This window comes from Pseudophryne corroboree, chromosome 1 (genome assembly GCF_028390025.1).
Source record: "Pseudophryne corroboree isolate aPseCor3 chromosome 1, aPseCor3.hap2, whole genome shotgun sequence".
NCBI lineage: Eukaryota > Metazoa > Chordata > Amphibia > Anura > Myobatrachidae > Pseudophryne > Pseudophryne corroboree.
The window spans coordinates 184,080,212-184,104,007 of record NC_086444.1 but is presented as its reverse complement, the minus strand read 5'-3'; the positions used below and the strand labels follow the sequence as shown (position 1 = coordinate 184,104,007).

Here is a 23,796-nt window from a genome sequence, read left to right as displayed (position 1 = left end):
CCTTGGGTGGCTGGAGGGGGGGGGGCCTTAATTGAAGGGGTCCCCATTCCTCCAGGGTACCCCGGCCAGGGGTGACTAGTTGGGGTTTTAATGGCACGGCTGCAGGGACCTATATCAAAGTGTCCCCCGGCTGTGGCATTATCTCCCCAGCTAGTGGAGCCCGGTGCTGGTTTCAGAAATACGGGGGACCTCTACGCTTTTTGTCCCCCGTATTTTTGGAACCAGGACCAGGCGCAGAGCCCGATGCTGGTTGATTAAATATGGGGGAACCCCTGTCATTTTTCCCCCAATATTTTTCAACCAGGACCGGCTCAAAGAGCCCAAGGCCGGTTATGCTTAGGAGGGGGGACCCCACACAATTTTTTTCCCCATTTTTACACTAAACAGACCCTTTCCCATAGATAACCATGCACAGATCTCACTGATCCGTGCATGGTTATCCAAACTCGACTGGAAAAAGCAGGTCCATTTTTTTGCTGCTTTTTTTAATGAATCGAAAAAAAACAGACCCGCACTTGAGCACTCAGAAACTAACACCCAAATACGAATGAATAGTGAATGCCCGTATTGTATGAAATAACAGCCGCATTTGACCGATGGTCTATTCATTCGTATTTCGGAAGGTTGTCATTCAAACCATTACGAATAGACCAGACACTGCCGAGATTGGTGCTTAGTAAATTCCCGGATTGGGACTTAGAAAAAAAAACACAAATCGGCCAAACTCGGATTTTTAGTAAATACTGGCCCATGTCTGTGTACAAAAAAAAATAAAAAAAATAAAAAATTCCCATAAATAAGTAGCTTAACCTGATGATACAAAAGGCATAGCTGAAAAATCAAGTCATTTGCTTGGAAGTTGTACAAATCGGTTGTCTGATAGTGATGTTCTTAAAACGTAGCAAGTGCTTAAATAGGCGATCGAACATATAAATAAGACATACAGAGGTGGAGACAGGTTCAACCTCCTCTGTAAAAGAGAGGCTTACTGGATCTGTAACCTAGATACCCTATTTCCTTTAGGCTTAAATGAAAACATTGAGCTAAATAACATCTGAATCCTCTGCTTCTGCTTCCACTGATGTTCATATAAAGTAGTACAAGGGTCTTGGGTCTCTGCTACAACAAAAATTAAAACCTAATATATAAGTTTTTGATATCCCTTATTCTTAGTTTAAAAAGGCGGTTTTCGTATATAAGCTCCTAATAAATATCCGCCTAAGACTTAGAATTGTACATATGATCGTTAGTTCAATGACAAAATAAGGGCCCCCTCTAGTAACTGGTTTAATAATATAAACAATGTAATTTAAAAAAAAAAAATTGTTGAGACCGGTTGGGTCCCAACCAATGACCCTCTGCACTATTCTCCGGTTGCTTACCAGCTGAGCCATTGTGGCTCCTGAGCAAAACTCTGCTAAATGTCGGTATTGTCATTTAGAATAGATATACTGATAGAATAGACTTGGGTCTCCTCTGGGATGCCGTATATAAATGTAGCCATTTGACATTTAATATATATTAAAATATACATTTTTAATTGAAGTGATTGATGCATCTGTTGTAAAAGCACCTATATATGCACTAAAGTATCTTTACTTGTATAATGCTAGCTTGTTTTATACATGTGCAGTGAGTAGTAACTAAATCACCACATCCAGGTGTGTATGAACTTACTCTGAGCCGATTGGCTATAAGGGACTTAAATACCTCTACACCTGTCTACTGTGGATATACTCCTCCTGAAGAAACCGCCGTTTGCCAAAGTGGAGAAATGCGTAGAGGGCATCTATTTGCGAGTCCACTGCTTGAAAGACATCCCCTCTGCCACAAGCTGACTATTTTCTTCCCCCGTTAATTGAAGGTTGTCACCACACGGATCAACTCCAATTACACCGCCTGCCGCTGTGCCTAAAAAAGCCCCATCAGCAGACATCACACTGCGGACGTGCTTCCGCCTCCCACTCGGCTACACCGTGAAAAGGGATACTTCTGCCTGGCTATTGACGGGAATCAGCGTCTATACCCACAACAAGTGCGGGTCACTTCTTTATTATCGGGGTGAGCATGATCCATCCTTTATAAAATCATAAATCGAGCTCTATTACCAAGTATACTAGTATACCAACTTGCGACTTCACCAGAAATAACGACATTAAACTGGACTGCAACTTTGGCTATATGAGATTAATCTTATCAGTGAAATGATTTGATATTAGTATGTCTACTCACTGCTGATTTTATATAAAGTCTACAATGTATGTTTATATGTAATAAAAATTGTAAATTTTATGCGCTCCTTAATTGTTTATTAATATAAACGATTTTTCTGTTCTCTCTTGTATAGTTAGGGACAACGTGAGTAAGAGTCTAATACATTACAGGTATTATAAAGCTTACTGTATTAGTTTGGAAATTGTTAGGTTACACACTACTTCTCTGTGCCAGGCCTCAAAGTGGAGTTCCCAGTAGTGATTGCATTGAACTGATTAATGTGATAGTCCACACCACATTTTCCAATGCATCCTATTGTTAAAGGATAGAGAATGCCTTGATAGAGAATCATACTAGCATTTATAATGGATTTCTGCTGCGGGGTACACTGGGCTCCACAGGGAATGACATTGGGGTGTAGAGTAGGATCTTGATCCGAGGCACCAACAGGCTCAAAGCTTTGACTGTTCCCAGAATTCCTAGCGCCTCCTCCTCTATAGCCCTGCCTCCGTGCACAGGAGCTCAGTTTTGTAGTTGGTGCCATGCAGTAAGCAGGCACTTAACAGGGGGGCTGCTCCAGCAGCATTAAAAGAAGCTTTTAAAGAAAATTTAAGACTTCAAGGGCTGAAGCAGAGACACTAGCAGTGTTAGATGTCAGTGAGACATCTCCTGCTGCAGCTCCATCACCTCCCCCAGCGGTGCTGTACACTCATATGCCCTGGTTGCTGGGTACCTACAGCGGAGGCTCCGGTTTTCTTCTAATGTTAGTCACACACACGGCCGCTGTTCTCCCGGATCGCATGGCTGCACTACAGGGAGGGAGGTAAGGGGTCCCCTAACCGGGACCCGCTGTAAATCACGATCCCGCGTGGCCGGTGGGGACACTGTGGCAGTACAGGGACCCACTAGACCACCAGGGCATATGCACAGGTCAGTTTTCTCTCACAAAACCATTTTATTAAGCCCCCAGTACCTGGTGGTGAAGTCCAGCAGGGGGATAAGGCTTTGACCTGTAGCCCCTCCCCCAGCCCCGGGGCGCCATTTAGAGTAAATGTTACCACCCTGGAGCTGCATATCTATGTTTCCCTCACTCCCAGTCAGTGTTTGGGCGCCATTACACAGAGCAGCACTATTCCTGGGACTGTTTGGGCAAATCCTCCTCTGTAAAGCCGCCTGCCTGTCAGCGCTGTGCATTTTACAGGGCACTTAAGTATTCTACATGTCTGCTGACAGTGCTGGTTAAGAAAAAGTGCATTTAGTCAGGGTTATTTATTACAAGTACCCTGTGATATACATCCAGTCTTTACTGTGCATTGTTATATCTAATTAAGTGTATAGCTATACATAGTACTACTCTGTATTGCTAGTCCAGGGCAGTTTTATTGCATGTCATAATTTCTGCATTGTACAAACTGTGACTGTGTGTGTGTGTGTGTGTGTGTGTGTGTGTGTGTGTGTGTGTGTGTGTGCGTGCATGTAGCTGCTGTGTGGCCTCCATTTCGTGTCTCTCACTCAGATTGCTATCCCTATATTCTATAACCTGAGGGGCTATAGGCAGTTCACAGGATATACTCAGTGTGTATTTTTCTCTGTGATTTTTAGTCACCATATACCTCTTGAATTCTCTGTGTGTGCTGATACACTACACAGGGGGATTTGTCAGGTATTGTTCTGCTGATATTGTACTGTGATGCCTTGCATTGAGCTTTTGATTATGTCAGCTACAAAGGGCAATGGAGCTGGGGCTGATCCCACATTGCGTGGTGTTGACGCTGCAGACACATTTGAGGATAACATAGCAGCTGAGGGTTCAGGTTCTGGGGGTTCCTTGCCCCCAGTGGGACTGTAGCAATGGGGGTGCAAAATAACCCACCTTGGGCTACCTTCTCCACACTATTGAATACGCTGGTAACTAGACTAACGCCCCCTATGGGACCTCCTGTGCCAGTACAACCACTTATGGTCCCCGCGGTTTACCCGCCATGGGCAGATCAACTGTCCACTCAGTTACAGCAATTGAACCAATCACTGACTACTCAAAAGTCTCACCCTCACCCGCCTAAGACCAAGGGGTCCTCTAAGCGGGCAATTACTTCCTCACAATCCACCAACGTCCCAGGCACCTCATCCAATGAGGATGGTGATTATACGGATCCCACAGACTCTGATCCTGATGCTTCTGATGGAGAAGTTGTTTCGCAGGTGGATGTTCCTGACTTGTTAGAGGCTATCAGGCTCATTCTTCAGGTTGATACTGAACCGGAACCTGACGCTGCCCCAAAGAAACCGGACAGGTTCAAACGTCAGAAGGTGGTTAAGCAAGTTTTACCTCACTCTGAACATTTAGTTGACATACGTCAGGAGTCTTGAGAAAATCCAGGAAAGAAGTTTACGCATCACAAGAAGATGCTGGCTTGCTAACCCCTCGCTGCGGAGCTTAGTAAAAATTGGGAAATACCCCCGCCAGTGGATTCGCAGGTGGTGCGGCTGGTGGTATCCTCAGCTCTGCCCGTAACTACCGTCACGTCCTTGAGAGAGCCGACGGACAAGCGTGTGGAGGGTTATTTGAAGGCTATCTACACCCTAAACAGTGCGGTGCATAGGCCCACTATTGCAGCAACATGGGCTGCAGAAGCTGTATAAGCGTGGGCTCAGAAGCTGGAGGCGGAGTTGCCTTCCCATGCTTCTGATCATGCTAGATAATGCCTGTCATATATTGTTACAATGTCTCATTACATTAAAGAGGTGGCTTCTGATGCCGGTATTCTGGCGGCCAAGGCTTCTACTACGTCCATTTTGGCTCGCCGAATTCTCTGGTTGTGGTCCTTGTCTGTGAACATGGACTCTAAGAAAACCCTGGAAGTACTCCCTATCAAAGGAGATATTCTTTTCGGAGAAGACCTCAGCAAGATAGTGGCTGACTTAGCGTCTGCTAAAACAGCACGTCTTCCTAGTACTGTTCCTTCAGTGCCGAAGGCTGAGTACTTCCTTTTGCTTCTTTCGTCCTTCAGGGAAAGCAAAGGGTCAGGTGTACTCAAAACAGGTTTGCACTTCCAAACCCAACAAGCCCAAACGGGCCTGGGCTGCCTGTCAGCCTGCTTCCAAAATAGACAAGCCTGCCGCATGACGTGGCGGGCCTCCCTCTGGGGGATCCCAGAGTGGGGGGCCGACTTCTAGGGTTTACACAGGAATGGTTGAAGACCACTTCCGATGCCTGGGTATGGGAAGTCGTCACTCGAGGTTACGCAGTATCCTTCAAGAAACGCCCCCCTCATCGATTTTGCTTGACAGATGTACCTTCGGATCAGATGAAGGCAAAAACTCTTAATTCAGTGGTACAGTTCCTCCTGGACACAGGTGCCTCTGGCTCAGAGAGGCAAGGGGTACTATTCACCGCTGTTCCTAGTCCCGAAACCGAATGGGTCTTCCCGGCCCATTCTCAACCTCAAGTCCTTGAACAAAGTTGTGAAGGCCTCCAAGTTTCGTATGGTAACTCTTCGCTCTATTGTTCTGGCATTGGAGCCTTGGGACTATATGGACTCACTGGACATACAGGATGCTTACCTGCATATTCCCATTGCAGTGTCTTATCAGCAGTACCTGAGGTTTGCGGTTGGCAACCTCCATTACCAATTTCGGTCACTACCTTTTGGTTTGACCACGGCTCCGTGAGTCTTCACCAAGGTCATGGCGGTAATGACAACTGTACTCCACCGTCAAGGGTTCAGGATCCTACCGTACTTGGATGACTTGTTGATCCTGGCAAATTCCCCAGAGATTCTCCTACGTCATCTGTATCTGACGCTCCAGTTTCTGCAAGCCCACGGGTGGTTCATCAACGAAGAAATCCTCCCTGGTCCCTACTCAGAGCATGGTGCACCTGGGAGTGTTGTTGGACACTCACAACCAGCGGTTGTTCTTGTCTCAGGAGAAAGTCCTGAAGCGCTAGGACAGGTTTCGATGCTTCCTATCTCGTCCGCAAGTGTCGATACATTTGGCAATGCAAGTGTTAAGTCTCATAGTGTCGGCTTTCGACATGGTGGAGTATGCTCAATTCCATTCCCGTCCTCTCCAGAGGCTTATTCTTGCCAAGTTGGATGGCCTGCCTCACTGGATCAGGTCTCAAATGATCTCATTGTCTCCGTAGGTCCGTCTGTCACTGAGCTGGTGGCTTCAGGACCAACGATTGAGCAGGGGTCGTCCCTTTTGGATCTCCAACTGGGTCCTTCTGACGACGGACGCCAGTCTGAGGGGTTGGGGCATGGTGTTGGAGCGACACTCCCTTTAGGGTCAGTGGACCAAGGAGGAGTCTCTCCTCCCGATAAACATTCTGGAATTGCGGGCGGTGTTCAACTCATTGAACTTGGCCCAGCATCTAATACAGAACAGACCTGTTCAAGTGCAGTCAGACAACGCCACCACGGTGGCGTACATAAATCATCAAGGCTGCACTCGAAGCCGCAGGGCTATAGGGAAGTATCCCGGATTCTTCAGTGGGCAGAACGCCATCTACCAGCCATATCGGCAGTGTTCATTCCGGGGGTCCTAAACTGGGAAGCAGACTTTCTCAGTCGTCAGGACGTACACACTGGAGAGTGGAGCCTCCATCCAGAAGTTTTGCAACTCCTTGTGGACAAGTGAGGCCTTCCAGATGTGGACCTGATGGCATCTCTGCACAATCACAAGGTTCCGGTGTTCGGGGCAGTGACAAGGGATCCTCAAGCAGCATTCGTGGATGCACAGGCAATTCCATGGAACTTTCGGCTGCCATACGTGTTACCTCCGGTGTCATTCCTGCCCAGAATAATAAGGAAGTTCAAGCAGTAAGGTGGAATCCGACTTCTGATCGCTTCAGCATGGCCCAGATGGCATTGGTTCTCGATCTTCAGGGTCTCTCGATACAGCGTCCCCTTCTACTTCCACAGCACCCAGATCTCCTCGTTCAGGGCCCCTGTGTATATCAGGATTTAGCCAGATTGGCTTTGACAGCGTGGCTCTTGAAGCTTCCGTCTTAAGGGCTAAAGGATTTTCTGAGGCGGTCATTCAAACCATGTTGAAGGCCCGGAAACGGGCTTCTGCCCGGATTTATCATAGGGTCTGGAATTCTTACTTTGCTTGGTGCGCACCTAACAATCATGATGCTTACAAGTTTACTAAACTTTTGGCCTTTCTACAACAAGGCCTGGACTTGGGCCTTCGTTTGGCCTTCATCAAGGTTCATATTTCTGCCTTGTCGGTTTGGTTTCAGAGAAATATTGCGACATTACCTGATGTGCATATGTTCACTCAGGGTGTGTTGCGGATTCAACCTCCTTACATCCCGCCTGTGGCCCCTTGGGACTTGTCGGTGGTTCTGGAGGCATTGCAAGGGTCTCCGTTTGAGCCTCTTGAATCTGCTGACCTTAAGTGGCTTACTCTTAAGGTAGTGTTTCTGTTAACTATTGCTTCAGCTAGATGGGTGTCAGATTTGGGTGCCTTGTCTTGTAGGTCACCCTCTGATTTTTCACTGTGATTGGGCGGTTCTTAGAACACGTCCCAGATATTTACCTAAGGTGGTGTTTTCTTTCCACCTTAATCAAGAGATCGTGGTTCTGCCCTTGACCTCTCCTGATTTGCCTTCCAAAGAAAGGTCTTTGGATGTGGTACGGGCTCTCCGTATCTACGTGAAGAGAACTGCCTCCATCAGGAAGTCGGATTCTCTCTTTGTTCTGTTTGGTTTCACAAACGTGGCTGGCCTGCTCACAAGCAGACCCTGGCCAGATGGATTAGAATGGTGATTGCACATGCTTATGTACAGGCTGGCCTTCCAGCTCCTGCTACTATAAAGGCCCATTCTACTCGGTCGGTTGGACCTTCTTGGGCGGCCCGCCATGGTGCGACCCTTGAACAATTGTGCATGGCGGCTACGTGGTTCTCAGTGAACACGTTCATAAGGTTCTATGCCTTTGATACATCCGCCTCCCAGGATGCTTCCTTTGGACGCCGGGTTCTTGTGCCCGCTACAGTGCGTCCCCTCCCATAAGTAACTGCTTTAGGACATCCCCAATGTCATGCCCTGTGGATCCCAGTGTACCCCGCAGCAGAAAACAAGATTTATGGTAAGAACTTACCTTTGTTAAATCTTTCTGCGAGGTACACTGGGCTCCACAGGGTGCCCACCCTGACGCACTTAGCTACTTTGGGTTGGAATAGCATTAGCCACTGACACCCTCTCCTGTCGTGAGTGTGTGGTGTATGTGGCTACTAACAGTTGTCGTCTCTTTTGCCTACTACTGCATTGGACTGGTTAACAAAAACTGAGCTCCTGTGCACAGAGAAGGGGCTATAGAGGAGGCAGCGCTAGGCATTCTGGGAACAGTCAAAGCTTTGAGCCTGTTGGTGCCTCGGGTTAAGATCCTACTCTGCACCCCAATGTCATTCCCTGTGGAGCCCAGGGTACCTCGCAGAAAGAGATTTAACAAAAGTAAGTTCTTACCATAAACCTTGTTTTTTTTCTACATATGTGGTATGTTTGTAATTTCATTCAGCAACATCAGTGTCCAATTATATGATGATAATTAGTATGTAACATGTGGTTAAATGAGCATATCACTGACCTGCTCCTTCCTGGAGAGAACTGCATACTGAACCTGTTTTTTTTGTTGGTTTCTGTAGTATAGTGCGCATTATAAAATGGGTGTAAGCAGAAGGACCAATAAGACGTTGCAAGCCCCTCATAGGCTGTATTGCAGCACAGTGGCGTGCGGTGAGGTCAGTGGCTGGTGAGGCACTGCAGCCATAATGTCCAATGAGTCCAGCTAATGACCCCTACCACCACCGAGCCGAAGCCTGCTACTGCCCCCTAGCCGATGCCCACTACCACCACCACTAATGGCCTCTGCCCATGCAAATGGCTGCCACCATCCTGCCTTGTCTCCCTCGACGCCACCATCCAGCCCGGTCTCCCTCGACGCCACCATCCTGCCCTGTCTCCTTCTACGCCACCATCCTGCCCTGTCTCCTTCCATGCCACCATCCTGCCCTGGCTCCCTCAACGCCACCATCCTGCCCTGTCTCCTAACTGCATGCAGGACTAACATGGTTGCTCAGGGCTCCAGCCTGTGTGTTGCCAGCTGAAGTGCCCTGTGTCCCACCAGTATCTCCCTACCCCTGTGTCCTTGCAGCAGATCCATGCCTGTGTGTCCCTCCTGCAGCTCCCTGCCTGTGTCACAGCAGTAGCTCCTTGCTCCTGTGACCCTCCTGCAGCAGTTCCCCTCAGTATTTGAAAAAAAGTATTTGTGACTCAGTGTGTGCTATGTGGGAGCACAGAACCAACTCTTTCCCCAGGCTGCTCATTTGTGCATGTCCCAGCCCACATCGATGACAATGCTGCAAAGCGCAAACACAGCACCAATGTCCTGGTGAGCGGGATACCAATTCCCCTGGAAACAGACCCAGTAGCACACAACGTAGGTGTATATCAGTGCTCACCCACACAGCGGAAGATCGCTGTCAGTACCTAGCTCCTGGGGGGTGTAGTTCTACCTCCTTGCACTTGTTTGCGGTAACTGAACATAAAGAACTACAAGTCCTGCTGCCAGGAGTCTTACAGCAGAAACTTGTAGTTATTTATGTGCAGTTAACATCATGTTAAACACTGCTGCTGAGAGCCAGCCAGGCATCAGGGCAATAATTGCGGCAGGGTGGGAGGGTAGGGTGGGAGGGTCCCCATAGGGCGAACATACCACCCGCTCCCCTGTAATCCATCTTTGCTCCCTGACAGTGACCTAGCGCCGCTGATGAGGGGGGAGGAGGGCCAGAGCCGGCAACAGAAACCTTGGGGCCCAGTACAGCGTTATCCCCTCGACCCCAGCACCCACACATACATATACATACAGTATATTATATATATATATCAAACGAAAAGAACTCTCCTTCTGCGCTGTTATATTGAAGAATAACGTAATATTGCTAAATGCTTTCTTAGATGGGCTGCCTAGTACCACTAAGTTCCTTGTTAGGAGGAACTGAAGATAGAATGCAATTAAACCTCTTGAGGACTATCTTTAGTAGTAAGGGTTGCTTTAATCCCTGGGCGCCATATTCCTCTCTTTCACATTGCATATGTATATATATATATTATAATATATTGAATAGCATGTTCTGAGTCCGTGCTCAGAAAAATGTCAAAGTGATGGTGAAGGGCCCCTCTGCCAGCTGCAGTCTCCTGACCTCAGGGCTCGGTTCTCCCGGCTGCTTCCAGGTCACACCTGGAGAGACCCCAGCTGGAAGTAGAATGGTGACTATTGGGGTTGTAACAGAACCAGCGCTGGGATGTAGTGAGTGCGCCAGGAGCCTGATCCCAGAGCAGGACATTCCCTGGTGCTCCCAAAGATTTCACCTTTGACCCCACCATTCAGTTGTAACAGGAAGTAATCACAGCCAGGCTTCCAATGTAAAATAAAGTAAAAAGTAAAAATACAATGTTAACTTACCACACCCGACGTAATGCAGGCTAAGGATGCTGCCTCAGGGACTGCCACGGTGTCTGTGTAGCGAGCAGAGTCTGACAGCGGTGGTGCTGCTGCCTGAAGCAGGCTCAGTGCCTGGAGGGAGGGTGGCATTTCTTCCTGCACTCATCTTAGGTGGTCCGGGCCGCAGCGGAAGGGACAAGCAAGGAAGGGCAGCTGCAGCGTCAGGACGTTGCAGCGTCATTCGTTAGCATTTTTAGCAAAGAAGTATGGACTGCTGGGAGTCAGGACCGGAGCAAGTTACGGTAGTAAGTGGAAGCAACGGGGGAAGGGGGTTTATGTTGCGACCGGTTGGCTGGCGCAGTCATTTTAAAATGTACTTTTAGGGTATTTGAGCCCCTGAACCTAGGGGCCCCTCTGATACTCGCAGCCCGCCACAGTTTTAACTTTGTACTCCCCTATCGCCCAGTTGCGGCCCACTTTAACCCCTGTGCCCACTGCCCAATCACATGAAACTCAGTGACAGGGGCGTGCTTGCATGTGCTTGCTGTCAGCACACCCCTGTCAAAGCAGCACTTCTAGAGGTGCCGCTTCTGTTTTTTTTTTTTTAATGGGCTATGACTGCCCGATGCTTGGCCATGCCCCCGCTTCCAGCCCTGTGTCGTTGACAGCGGGAAGCACCGAGAGCGGTGCCTCCAAAACACTTTTAAAACAGTTTTTTAGTAGGTAAAAAATGATAAAAATAATGCAAAGGCTAAAGTATATACTTATGACACAAACAGTGTCATAGGTATATTCTTTTATTATTGTAATCATTAAAGACAGGGGAGGATGCCTCCCCTGACTGTGCGTCCCTGGTGCAGCATCAGTTTACAAGGCTTCCTACAAAAATCGTGAAGCCAGGGGAAAAACGGTGTCATAGTGTAGCTGCTGGGGGTCAACTAAGAGGAAGGAGCTTATTAGAAGTGTACGATTGACCAGTATTGTAACTTTAAAAGTGTTTCTTTTAGTGATGAGCGGGTTCGGTTTCTCGGAAACCGAACCCCCCCGAACTTCACCCTTTTTACACGGGTCCGAGGCATACTCGGATTCTCCCGTATGGCTCGGTTAACCCGAGCGCGCCCGAACGTCATCATCCCGCTGTCGGATTCTCGCGAGATTCGGATTCTATATAAGCAGCCGCACGTCGCCGCCATTTTCACTCGTGCATTGGAAATGTTAGGGAGAGGACGTGGCTGGCGTCCTCTCCGTTTATTCATTGTTGAGTTGATGCAAATATTTGTGCTTGCTTATATCATTGTGGGGACTGGGTAGCAGCTTTATATTAATATAGGAGGAGTACAGTGCAGAGTTTTGCTGATCAGTGACCACCAGTTTTATCCGTTCTCTGCCTGAGAAAAACGCTCCTTATCTGTGCTCAGTGTGCTGCATATATCTGTGCTCACACTGCTTAATTGTGGGGACTGGGGAGCAGCTGTATTATATAGCAGGAGTACAGTGCAGAGTTTTGCAGACAGTGACCACCAGTATACGTTGTCTGCCTGAAAAACACTCCATATCTGTGCTCAGTGTGCTGCTTTATTGTGGGGACTGGGGAACACCAGTATAATATATATATATAGGAGGAGTACAGTGCAGAGTTTTGCTGACCAGTGACCACCAGTATATAATATATAGCAGTACGGTACAGTAGGCCACTGCTGTACCTACCTCTGTGTCGTCAAGTATACTATCCATCTACATTCTATACCTGTGGTGCATTTTAGTTTTGCAGTTTGCTAACACAGTGACCACCAGTATATATAGCAGTACGGTACGGAAGGCCACTGCTGTACCTACCTCTGTGTCGTCAAGTATACTATCCATCTACATTCTATACCTGTGGTGCATTTTAGTTTTGCAGTTTGCGGACACAGTGACCACCAGTATATATAGCAGTACGGTACGGAAGGCCACTGCTGTACCTACCTCTGTGTCGTCAAGTATACTATCCATCTAGATTCTATACCTGTGGTGCATTTTAGTTTTGCCAGTTTGCTGACACAATGACCACCAGTATATATAGCAGTACGGTATGGAAGGCCACTGCTGTACCTACCTCTGTGTCGTCAAGTATACTATCCATCTACATTCTATACCTGTGGTGCATTTTAGTTTTGCAGTTTGCTGACACAGTGACCACCAGTATATATAGCAGTACGGTACGGAAGGCCACTGCTGTACCTACCTCTGTGTCGTCAAGTATACTATCCATCTACATTCTATACCTGTGGTGCATTTTAGTTTTGCAGTTTGCTGACACAGTGACCACCAGTATATATAGCAGTATGGTATGGAAGGCCACTGCTGTACCTACCTGTGTCGTCAAGTATACTATCCATCTAGATTCTATACCTGTGGTGCATTTTAGTTTTGCAGTTTGCTGACACAGTGACCACCAGTATATATAGCAGTACGGTACGGAAGGCTACTGCTGTACCTACCTCTGTGTCATCAAGTATACTATCCATCTAGATTCTATAGATGTGGTGCATTTTAGTTTTGCAGTTTGCTGACACAGTGACCACCAGTATATATAGCAGTACGGTACGGAAGGCCACTGCTGTAACTACCTCTGTGTCGTCAAGTATACTATCCATCTAGATTCTATACCTGTGGTGCATTTTAGTTTTGCAGTTTGCGGACACAGTGACCACCAGTATATATAGCAGTATGGTACGGAAGGCCACTGCTGTACATACCTCTGTGTCGTCAAGTATACTATCCATATAGATTCTATACCTGTGGTGCATTTTAGTTTTGCAGTTTGCTGACACAGTGACCACCAGTATATATTGCAGTACGGTACGGAAGGCTACTGCTGTACCTACCTCTGTGTCGTCAAATATACTATCCATCTACATTCTATACCTGTGGTGCATTTTAGTTTTGCAGTTTGCTGACACAGTGACCACCAGTATATATAGCAGTACAGTACGGAAGGCCACTGCTGTACCTACCTCTGTGTCGTCAAGTACACTATCCATCTACATTCTATACCTGTGGAGCGACCTCTTTTTTTCTTTGCATCATGTGCTGTTTGGGGACAATTTTTTTGAAGTGCCATCCTGCCTGACACTGCAGTGCCACTCCTAGATGGGCCAGGTGTTTGTGTCGGCCACTTGTGTTGCTTAGCTTAGTCACATAGCGACCTTGGTGCGCCTCTTTTTTTCTTTGCATCATGTGCTGTTTGGGGACAATTTTTTTGAAGTGCCATCCTGCCTGACACTGCAGTGCCACTCCTAGATGGGCCAGGTGTTTGTGTCGGCCACTTGTGTCGCTTAGCTTAGCCATCCAGCGACCTTGGTGCACCTCTTTTTTTCTTTGCATCATGTGTTGTTTGGGGACTATTTTTTTTGAAGTGCCATCCTGTCTGACACTGCAGTGCCACTCCTAGATGGGCCAGGTGTTTATGTTGGCCACTTGGTTCGCTTAGTTTAGTCACACAGCTACCTCATTGCGCCTCTTTTTTTCTTTGCATCATGTACTGTTTGGGGACTATTTTTTTGAAGTGCCATCCTGTCTGACACTGCAGTGCCACTCCTAGATGGGCCAGGTGTTTGTGTCGGCCACTTGGGTCGCTTATCTTAGTCATCCAGCGACCTCGGTGCAAATTTTAGGACTAAAAATAATATTGTGAGGTGTGAGGTGTTCAGAATAGACTGAAAATGAGTGGAAATTATGGTTATTGAGGTTAATAATACTATGGGATCAAAATGACCCCCATATTCTATGATTTAAGCTGTTTTTGAGGGTTTTTTTTAAAAAAAACACCCGAATCCAAAACACACCCGAATCCGACAAAAAATTTTCAGGGAGGTTTTGTTAAAATGCGTCCGAATCCAAAACACGGCCGCGGAACCGAATCCAAAACCAAAACACAAAACCCGAAAAATGTCCGGTGCACATCACTAGTTTCTTTATCGGCAAACTTAAATGTCTACAGAAAATTGATATATAGGAAGAGAACATCTACACTTTACACGCCGCTAATGGAATTTCAGCTGCTAAATCTATATCAAAGATGTTTATGGTCATATTATCTTTTTGATTCTGAAGACAGAGGGGCAGATGTATTAAACCTGGAGAAGTGATAAAGTGGAAGGTGATAATGCTCCAGCCAGTCAGCTCCTAACTGTCATTTTTCAAAACCAGCCTGTAACTTGGCAGTCAGCAGCTGATTGGCTGGTGCGTTATCACCTTCCACTTTATCACTTTTCCAGGCTTAATACATCTGCCCCAGAGTGCCAAGCAGCTGCTTTTTTATAAATTCATAGTTATTTCGCACAGGCACCCTTAGTTCTCTACATTGTATCTTATACCCCTTTTCCACTAGGCCCTTAAAACACGGGTAAATGCGCGGGGGCCTTGATAAAGCTGTGGATACAGCGAAACGCGTTGGTTTGGAGGAGCCGTGCATCACTGAATTTATCATCTATACCCAGAACAAGCCTAGAAGTCCATCAGCAATTGGGAAATTTGCAGAAGTCCACAAAGGCGCCAGAGATCCAGCTTTGAATAGGACTGAATCTGGTCCGGAACCAAGCAAATAAAGGTTTGCCTTACATTTGGACTTTAATCTGCTAGCATTGAAAACTGCACCCAGGACTGTGGCATAATTCCAGGGATTCTCATCAGTGCATCATGTCCGGCTTCCTCGTGTGGTAATACACCAAACAAACTTGCTGTGCCTGCCCTGTTTGACACATTTTTATATGAAAAATTTATTTATATATGAATTTAATGGTCTATTTGTTGCAACAATTTTTATAATAAATTGTGATTGTTTTTCCATATCCAGTTTTTTAGCGCTGTATATACTTTTATTTCCAGTGTGCTAAAAAACGCTGGAAAAACAGGGGAGTGGCTAGCCTAACGCAGGGCGTGTTTGTGACGTCAAACCAGGAACTAAACGGACCGAGGTGATCGCAATCTAGGAGTAGGTCTGGAGCTACTCAGAAACTGCAAGGAATTATTTAGTAGCAGTTCTGCTAATCTTTCATTCGCTATTCTGCTAAGCTAAGATACACTCCCAGAGGGCAGCGGCCTAGCGTGTGCAATGCTGCTAAAAGCAACTAGCGAGCGAACAACTCGGAATGAGAGGGCCATTAACTAAAATGACCTTCAGGCTGTGTATAAGGTGTATATGAAACATAAATGCATTCTGTGCTTAGACTTAGGGGGGTAATTCCAAGTTGATCGCAGCAGGAATTTAGTTAGCAATTGGGCAAAACCATGTGCACTGCAGGGGAGGCAGATTTAACATGTGCAGAGAGAGTTAGATTTGGGTGGGTTATTTTATTTCTGTGCAGGGTAAATACTGGCTGCTTTATTTTTACACTGCAAATTAGATTGCAGATTGAACACACCACACCCAAATCTAACTCTCTCTGCACATGTTAAATCTGCCTCCCCTGCAGTGCACATGGTTTTGCCCAATTGCTAACTAAATTCCTGCTGCGATCAACTTGGAATTACCCCCTAGGTCCCATCACCAGGATATCTCATTAGGGTATGCAATTATTCCAAAATACGGAAAAATCCGATATCCAAAATACTTCCGGTCCCGAGCATTTTGGATAAGGGATACTCAACCTGTATATCTAACAACACTTCACTGCATGAACAGGTATTTGTCAGCAGCTCTGTATTGGATCTGGCTATTTAAAGTTAGCATTTTATACAAGTAGGTCCCTCTTCCCTCATGTGCTTATCCTTTTCTAACTTTAATAATCCACAACTGCCCAAATCCGCCGTTTTTTGGCCACCTTGGAACTTATCTGTATGTCATTTACTGGTGTAGTTATGCTTAGTTACCCTGTACTTGTCCTATATTGTCTTCAACTGTAAGTCACTGTTTTCCTGTTTTGATTATGTGCATATGTACTCTGTAATTGGGCGCTGCGGAACCCTTGTGGCGCCATATAAATAAAGGATAATAATAATTATAATAATATAATTATACAGTAGTCCTTTAACATTTCTTCTTTTGTCATCCCATGTGTAGGTGGAGTATCTGGCAGGATCAGTCTAGGTGTCTTTTTTTTGTGGGTATTTTTTTTTAACTGACTAATTGTAAAGACTATTATACCCCCTTTTGCTGATACTAGAAGTCACTTTGGTTATTACATGCCTTGTTTGAAACCATTGGATCTCCGTCTTATGCTTTGTCCCCAAACTACTTGGTACCTTCCAATATACTGTAAGTTACAGGAAGGGTACATTCTCTCTTACTAAGATTTGGATATTGCCTGTGAAAATACATGTATACCATACTTACAGTATATGCCTCTTGACATTTAGATTAACTAACTAAGGTCAAGCAAAGTGGTTGCCTGCGCAGTCTCAGATTCTGAGCACTATTTATCCAAAATGTTCCTATCGTACTTAGAATGGACACCATGGGGGTAGGTAACAGAATTTGATTTTGTTGTGCGTGAAGATGCAGCATGTACCAAAGACACCCTATAAGCATGACTCATTGGGATCAATGATTCTACATGTAATTTTGCTATATGAACTCAACCTTTACGGTGGGTACACACTGCCTTTCGATATGGACTAGACGGGAGCACGCATCACATGAGACAATACACAGTGCGATTTGTACAAGACGTGATGCTATTTGAACTAAAATGATCAAATAGTATGCGAGAATCGCACCGTGCATGGGCACCATTACTATAGCATAAAACTGATTCGTACAGCTTATCAGGGATAACCGTTTTATTAAAGCTCAGGACTTTCATAACGTAAACCTCTTTTGTGAGAGATTTGCTGGAGTTACAAAAATAAAAAGCAGCTCTTAAGCGTTGATAAATGTTAATGCAGTGCTGCAGGCCTATTGTGGGGTGTGTATCGGGTCAGCATACCGATGCCAGGATCCTGGCATTGAGATGTCCGGCGTGGGGAGGTGGTGGAGTGCAACAAAGCCCCTTACGGGCTCACCACAGGCTCTATTCCCACTCTATGGGTGTCGTGGGTAACAGCCCTTGTTAGTCAGCAAGCCCACTGTCAGCATTGTGGGTTGTAGGTGCCAGTATTGTGACTGGCGGTCTCCTGACCGCGGTCACATAACTACATGCCCTATTGTGAAGTGTTATCCTAAGATACAAGAACCTGCACTTCTCAAACTAATTTTGCAGTTCTCATCTTAATTACATTGTGTGAAATTGTCGGTTTCCTTTTTCAAAATGTTTTATGCAATTTTTTTGCATTTTGGGACATCTGCTGCATTATTATAAATCTTTCTCCAGGCTTTGATTAATCACACGTAAAATGATAAACTTTGAATGAACATACTTTTTGTATTGCTTAGTCTCAGTTTTAGTGACTGTGGCCCTGGATAGTATCAAATATGGCTCCTTATCCGTCATCTCAAATAAACATAACAAAATTCTCTATGCTAGGGTCCATAAGGTCTTTAAGCATATAACTCTCTAAAGTACTGTTGATGTAACCCTGTGTCTCTTTATTCATTCATGTGAGATACTGTCCTTTTAAATGAAATATTACACATGCCCACTCTGTATGTGACTCTCCCCTGTATGTTGCAGAAGAGGGGGGAAAATATTATTCTATTGGGGTTTTTCTTTCTGTAGCCTTTGTCGTCTTCTGATTTTTTTTAATAATTTGTAATGTCTTATTGAGTGGACAATAAAGCAATTTGTATTTAATAAAGTTCATATGTTATTCAAACCAATCCATTTTTTTGCTTTTAATCTTAGTTTTAGCTCATATGTTAAAGGACCTCCTGTTGCAATTAATTTTATCTAAAGAACTATTACATAACAAAACTACGTATATATACACCATGCTATATATCCCTGACTGGCAGCTCTTCATAGACTGGTTTTCGGGAATCAATATCAAGTACTTATAATATTTTGAATGTCCTTGACAAAACCGCATCAACCTACATCTCTTCACTTTTCTCAAGTGTCTTCCAACTTGCCCCCTCCTCTCTGTACAAGGTCTGTCTCTCTCATCTACACCTGTTCCCATTTGTTTTTTGGGTGGGCTGCAACCAGAGACGACCTTAGGCACAGGCAAACTAGGCAATTGTCTAGGGCATTTAGCAGCACAAGCAGTTTCTGCTGATTAAAATGATATGCGGCATGCCTATATTCTGTGTGTGACTGTGGCTGTTTCTGCATACAAAATTAAATGTTAGTGTATTCCTGGAAATCACTGTAACGTAGCATTTCGTATGCAGATACAGCCACAGTCACACACATAATATAGGCATGCTTCATATCATTTTAAACAGCAGAAGCTGCTTGTCATCCTAGCCACATAGCAATGCAAATAAGATGCTTTTTTTTTATCAAAAAGGGTACCCGACGTTAGCAGAGCTGCCTGCTGACCCATGCCAGGAAACTCCTGCTTCATGGAATATTGAGGCAAGATGTATGTGGACACATCTGTATCCAAGCAGAGGCAGATGTCACAGTGTCAGCAGCCAGGTGAGTGCTGTGTATGGGAGGGTTGGTTGTGAACAGTGCCGTTTCTTGCGGCGGGCGAGCCGTGGAACCGCACGGGGCGCCCGCCTCGGCACTTCTTGAACACTTTAAAATCCCCCCTACTCCCGAGTACCCAGCTCAGGGGGCGGAGTTTCACGGAATGACGCAGTGCGTCGTGACGTCACGACGCAATCGCGTCTTCCGCAAAACTCCGTCCCCCGAACTGGGTACTCGGGAGGAGGGGGAGCCAAGCCGGCCGGCGCCGCAAAGAGAAGGGAGATGCGGCGAAGAGCGGGAAAAATCGCTTCAACCGTAAGTCAGCCTCTCCCTCTCTCTCCCCCCCCCCCTCTCTGCCACCTGCCATCATGTGTAAAATGGGACACCTGCCTGCAGTACTGTGTAAAATGGGGACACGTGCCTGCCGTACTGTGTAAAATGGGGACACGTGCCTGCCGTACTGTGTAAAATGGGGACACCTGCCTAACATCATGTGTAAAATGGGGACACCAGCCTGCCGCACTGTGTAAAATGGGGACACGTGCCTGCCGTACTGTGTAAAATGGGGACACCTGCCTACCATCATGTGTGAAATGGGGACACCAGCCTGCCATAATGTGTAAAATGGGGACACTCGCCTGCCGTATTGTGCAAAATGGGGACACTCGCCTGCCGTATTGTGTAAAACGAGGACTCTTGCCTGCCGTACTGTGTAAAATTGGGACACTCGCCTGCCGTAATGTGTAAAATGGGGACACGTACCTGCCGTATGGTGTAAAATGGGGACACTCGCCTGCCGTACTGTGTAAAATGGGGACACGTGCCTGCCGTACTGTGTAAAATGGGGACACATGCCTGACGTACTGTGTAAAATGGGGACACGTGCCTGCCGTACTGTGTAAAATGGGGACTAGTGCCTGCCGTATTGTGTAAAATGGGGACGCTTGCCTGCCGTATTGTGTAAAACGGGGACTCTTGCCTGCCGTATTGTGTAAAACGGGGACTCTTGCCTGCCATATTGTGTAAGATGGGGACTCTTGCCTGCCGTACTGTGTAAAATGGGGACTCGTGCCTGCCGTATTGTGTAAAATGGGGACGCTTGCCTGCCGTATTGTGTAAAATGGGGACGCTTGCCTGCCGTATTGTGAAAAATGGGGACTCTTGCCTGCCGTATTGTGTAAAACGAGGACTCTTGCCTGCCGTACTGTGTAAAATGGGGACATTTGCCTGCCGTAATGTGTAAAATGGGGACACCTGCCTGCCGTACTGTGCAAAATGGGGACACCTGCCTGCCGTACTGTGTAAAATGGGGACACGTGCCTGCCGTACTGTGTAAAATGGGGACACTCGCCTGCCGTAATGTGTAAAATGGGGACACGTGCCTGCCGCACTGTGTAAAATGGGGACACGTGCCTGCCGTACTATGTAAAATGGGGACACCTGCCTACCATCATGTGTGAAATGGGGACACCTGCCTGCCATAATGTGTAAAATGGGGACACTCACCTGCCGTATTGTGTAAAATGGGGACACTCGCCTGCCGTATTGTGTAAAACGAGGACTCTTGCCTGCCGTACTGTGTAAAATTGGGATACTCGCCTGCCGTAATGTGTAAAATGGGGACACGTACCTGCCGTATGGTGTAAAATGGGGACACTCGCCTGCCGTACTGTGTAAAATGGGGACACGTGCCTGCCGTACTGTGTAAAATGGGGACACATGCCTGACGTACTGTGTAAAATGGGGACACCTGCCTACCATCATGTGTGAAATGGGGACACCTGCCTACCATAATGTGTAAAATGGGGACACTCACCTGCCGTATTGTGTAAAATGGGGACACTCGCCTGCCGTATTATGCAAAATGGGGACACTCGCCTGCCGTATTGTGCAAAATGGGGACACTCGCCTGCCGTACTGTGTAAAATGGGGACACGTGCCTGCCGTACTGTGTAAAATGGGGACACCTGCCTGCCGCACTGTGTAAAATGGGGACACGTGCCTGCCGTACTGTGTAAAATGGGGACACGTGCCTGCCGTACTGTGTAAAATGGGGACACGTGCCTGACGTACTGTGTAAAATGGGGACACTCGCCTGCTGTACTGTGTAAAATGGGGACAAATGCCTGCCGTACTGTGTAAAATGGGGACACCTGCCTGCCGCATTGTGTAAAATGGGGACACGTGCCTGCCGTAATGTGTAAAATGGGGACACCTGCCTACCATCATGTGTGAAATGGGGACACCTGCCTGCCATAATGTGTAAAATGGGGACACTCGCCTGCCGTATTGTGTAAAATGGGGACACTCGCCTGCCGTATTCTGTAAAATGGGGACACTCGCCTGCCGTATTGTGTAAAATGGGGACACTCGCCTGCTTTATTGTGTAAAACGAGGACTCTTGCCTGCCATACTGTGTAAAATTGGGACACTCGCCTGCTGTAATGTGTAAAATGGGGACACGTGCCTGCCGTAATGTGTAAAATGGGGACACCTGCCTGCCGTACTGTGTAAAATGGGGACACGTGCCTGCCGTACTGTGTAAAATGGGGACTCGTGCCTGCCGTACTGTGTAAAATGGGGACTCGTGCCTGCCGTACTGTGTAAAATGGGGACTCGTGCCTGCCGTATTGTGTAAAATGGGGACACCTGCCTGCCGTAATGTGTAAGATGGGGACTCTTGCCTGCCGTACTGTGTAAAATGGGGACTCATGCCTGCGGTATTGTGTAAAATGGGGACGCTTGCATGCCGTATTGTGTAAAATGGGGACGCTTGCCTGCCGTATTGTGTAAAACGAGGACTCTTGCCTGCCGTACTGTGTAAAATGGGGACACTCGCCTGCCTAATGTGTAAAATGAGGACACCTGCCTGCCGTACTGTGTAAAATGGGCACACGTGCCTGCCGTACTGTGTAAAATGGGGACTCTGCCTGCCGTACTGTTTAAAATGGGGACGCTTGCCTGCCGTATTGTGTAAAATGGGGACGCTTGCCTGCCGTATTGTGTAAAACGGGGACTCTTGCCTGCCGTATTGTGTAAAATGGGGACACCTGCCTGCCGTATTGTCTAAAATGGGGACACCTGCCTGCCGTATTCTGTAAAATGGGGACACTCGCCTGCCGTATTCTGTAAAATGGGGACACTCGCCTGCCGTATTGTGTAAAACGAGGACTCTTGCCTGCCGTACTGTGTAAAATTGGGACACTCGCCTGCTGTAATGTGTAAAATGGGGACACTCGCCTGCTGTAATGTGTAAAATGGGGACACGTGCCTGCCGTAATGTGTAAAATGGGGACACGTGCCTGCCATACTGTGTAAAATGGGGACACGTGCCTGCCGTACTGTGTTAAATGGGGACTCGTGCTTGCCGTACTGTGTAAAATGGGGACGCTTGCCTGCCGTATTGTGTAAAATGGGGACACCTGCCTGCCGTATTGTGTAAAATGGGGACACCTGCCTGCCGTATTGTGTAAGATGGGGACTCTTGCCTGCCGTACTGGGTAAAATGGGGACTCGTGCCTGCCGTATTGTGTAAAATGGGGACGCTTGCCTGCCGTATTGTGTAAAATGGGGACGCTTGAATGCCGTAGTGTGTAAAATGGGGACTCTTGCCTGCCGTTTTGTGTAAAACGAGGACTCTTGCCTGCCGTACTGTGTAAAATGGGGACACTCGCCTGCCGTAATGTGTAAAATGGGGACACCTGCCTGCCGTACTGTGTAAAATGGGGACACGTGCCTGCCGTACTGTGTAAAATGGGGACACTCGCCTGCCGTATTGTGTAAAATGGAGACACTTGCCACTTGAATGGGCTTTTTCTGCCCGCAGCTTATCCCAGCCCCCTGTCCGCCTCCAGCTCACACACTTTATCATTGTCAGTGGGAGGCAGAGCTTAAGTTGCCTCCCACCCGCATTTGTCTATGTTTTCCACATCAAATTGGACTGGAAAATTACAAAGAAGATATTTAAGACACAGAACATGTGTTATATAAGTATCTTCTTTGTATAATATTAAACATTATGACAGGGGAGGCACTGCCTCCCCTGCCTCCCCTGACTGCACGTCCCTGTTGGCTAGGGCATCATATTGGTTAGGGCCAGCTCTGGCTGCAACCATTCTGCAGAATGCCCTCCCCACACAGCAGGACTTTCTTCCAGACTATAATGTTCCCTGACCACTAACCTCTTGCACACTCACATTTTGTTGGTACATTTACTGTATATCTGCTGTATTTACACAGATTCCATTATATTCCTAAATCTTATCCCTAATCCCACTTCCGTCTCTTCACTCAGCTCCCCTTCATACTCACAGAGCTGGGTTTATCCAAAATGATCTGCTAGAGGGTCTAGACAGCTCTCAAAACAACCACATTAGCTCCCCACATTTACTGTAGGAAGAATTTTATCCTAAGGAATAATGGCCTTTGTGCATATTCCCCAAAAAGGGGGAAAAGGATATCAGGGGATAACAAAGAAAACAGGAGCGGGAGATAGATAACAGCAGTTTGATGCAATGCCCAACTCACTTAACCCTAAACACAACCAACACACCTACAAAATGCGCACGTGCATCTACCTGCGCCACCAGCCTTATATCCTGTGATTTTTTTTCCGGCATGGAAGTGGTCTCTAG

General features: G+C 46.8%; 1 long non-coding RNA gene across 1 annotated transcript in view; it reads left to right on the top strand.

Annotated features, from left to right (window-relative positions):
* Positions 1-18,361, top strand: part of LOC135040582 (uncharacterized) — a 35,898-nt gene extending 17,537 nt beyond the window's left edge. The window contains exons 2-3 of the long non-coding RNA XR_010234791.1: positions 15,040-15,258; positions 16,711-18,361. This is a non-coding gene — a long non-coding RNA (uncharacterized LOC135040582). The remainder of the gene's footprint in view (positions 1-15,039; positions 15,259-16,710) is intronic.
* The last annotated feature ends 5,435 nt before the right edge of the window (positions 18,362-23,796 follow it).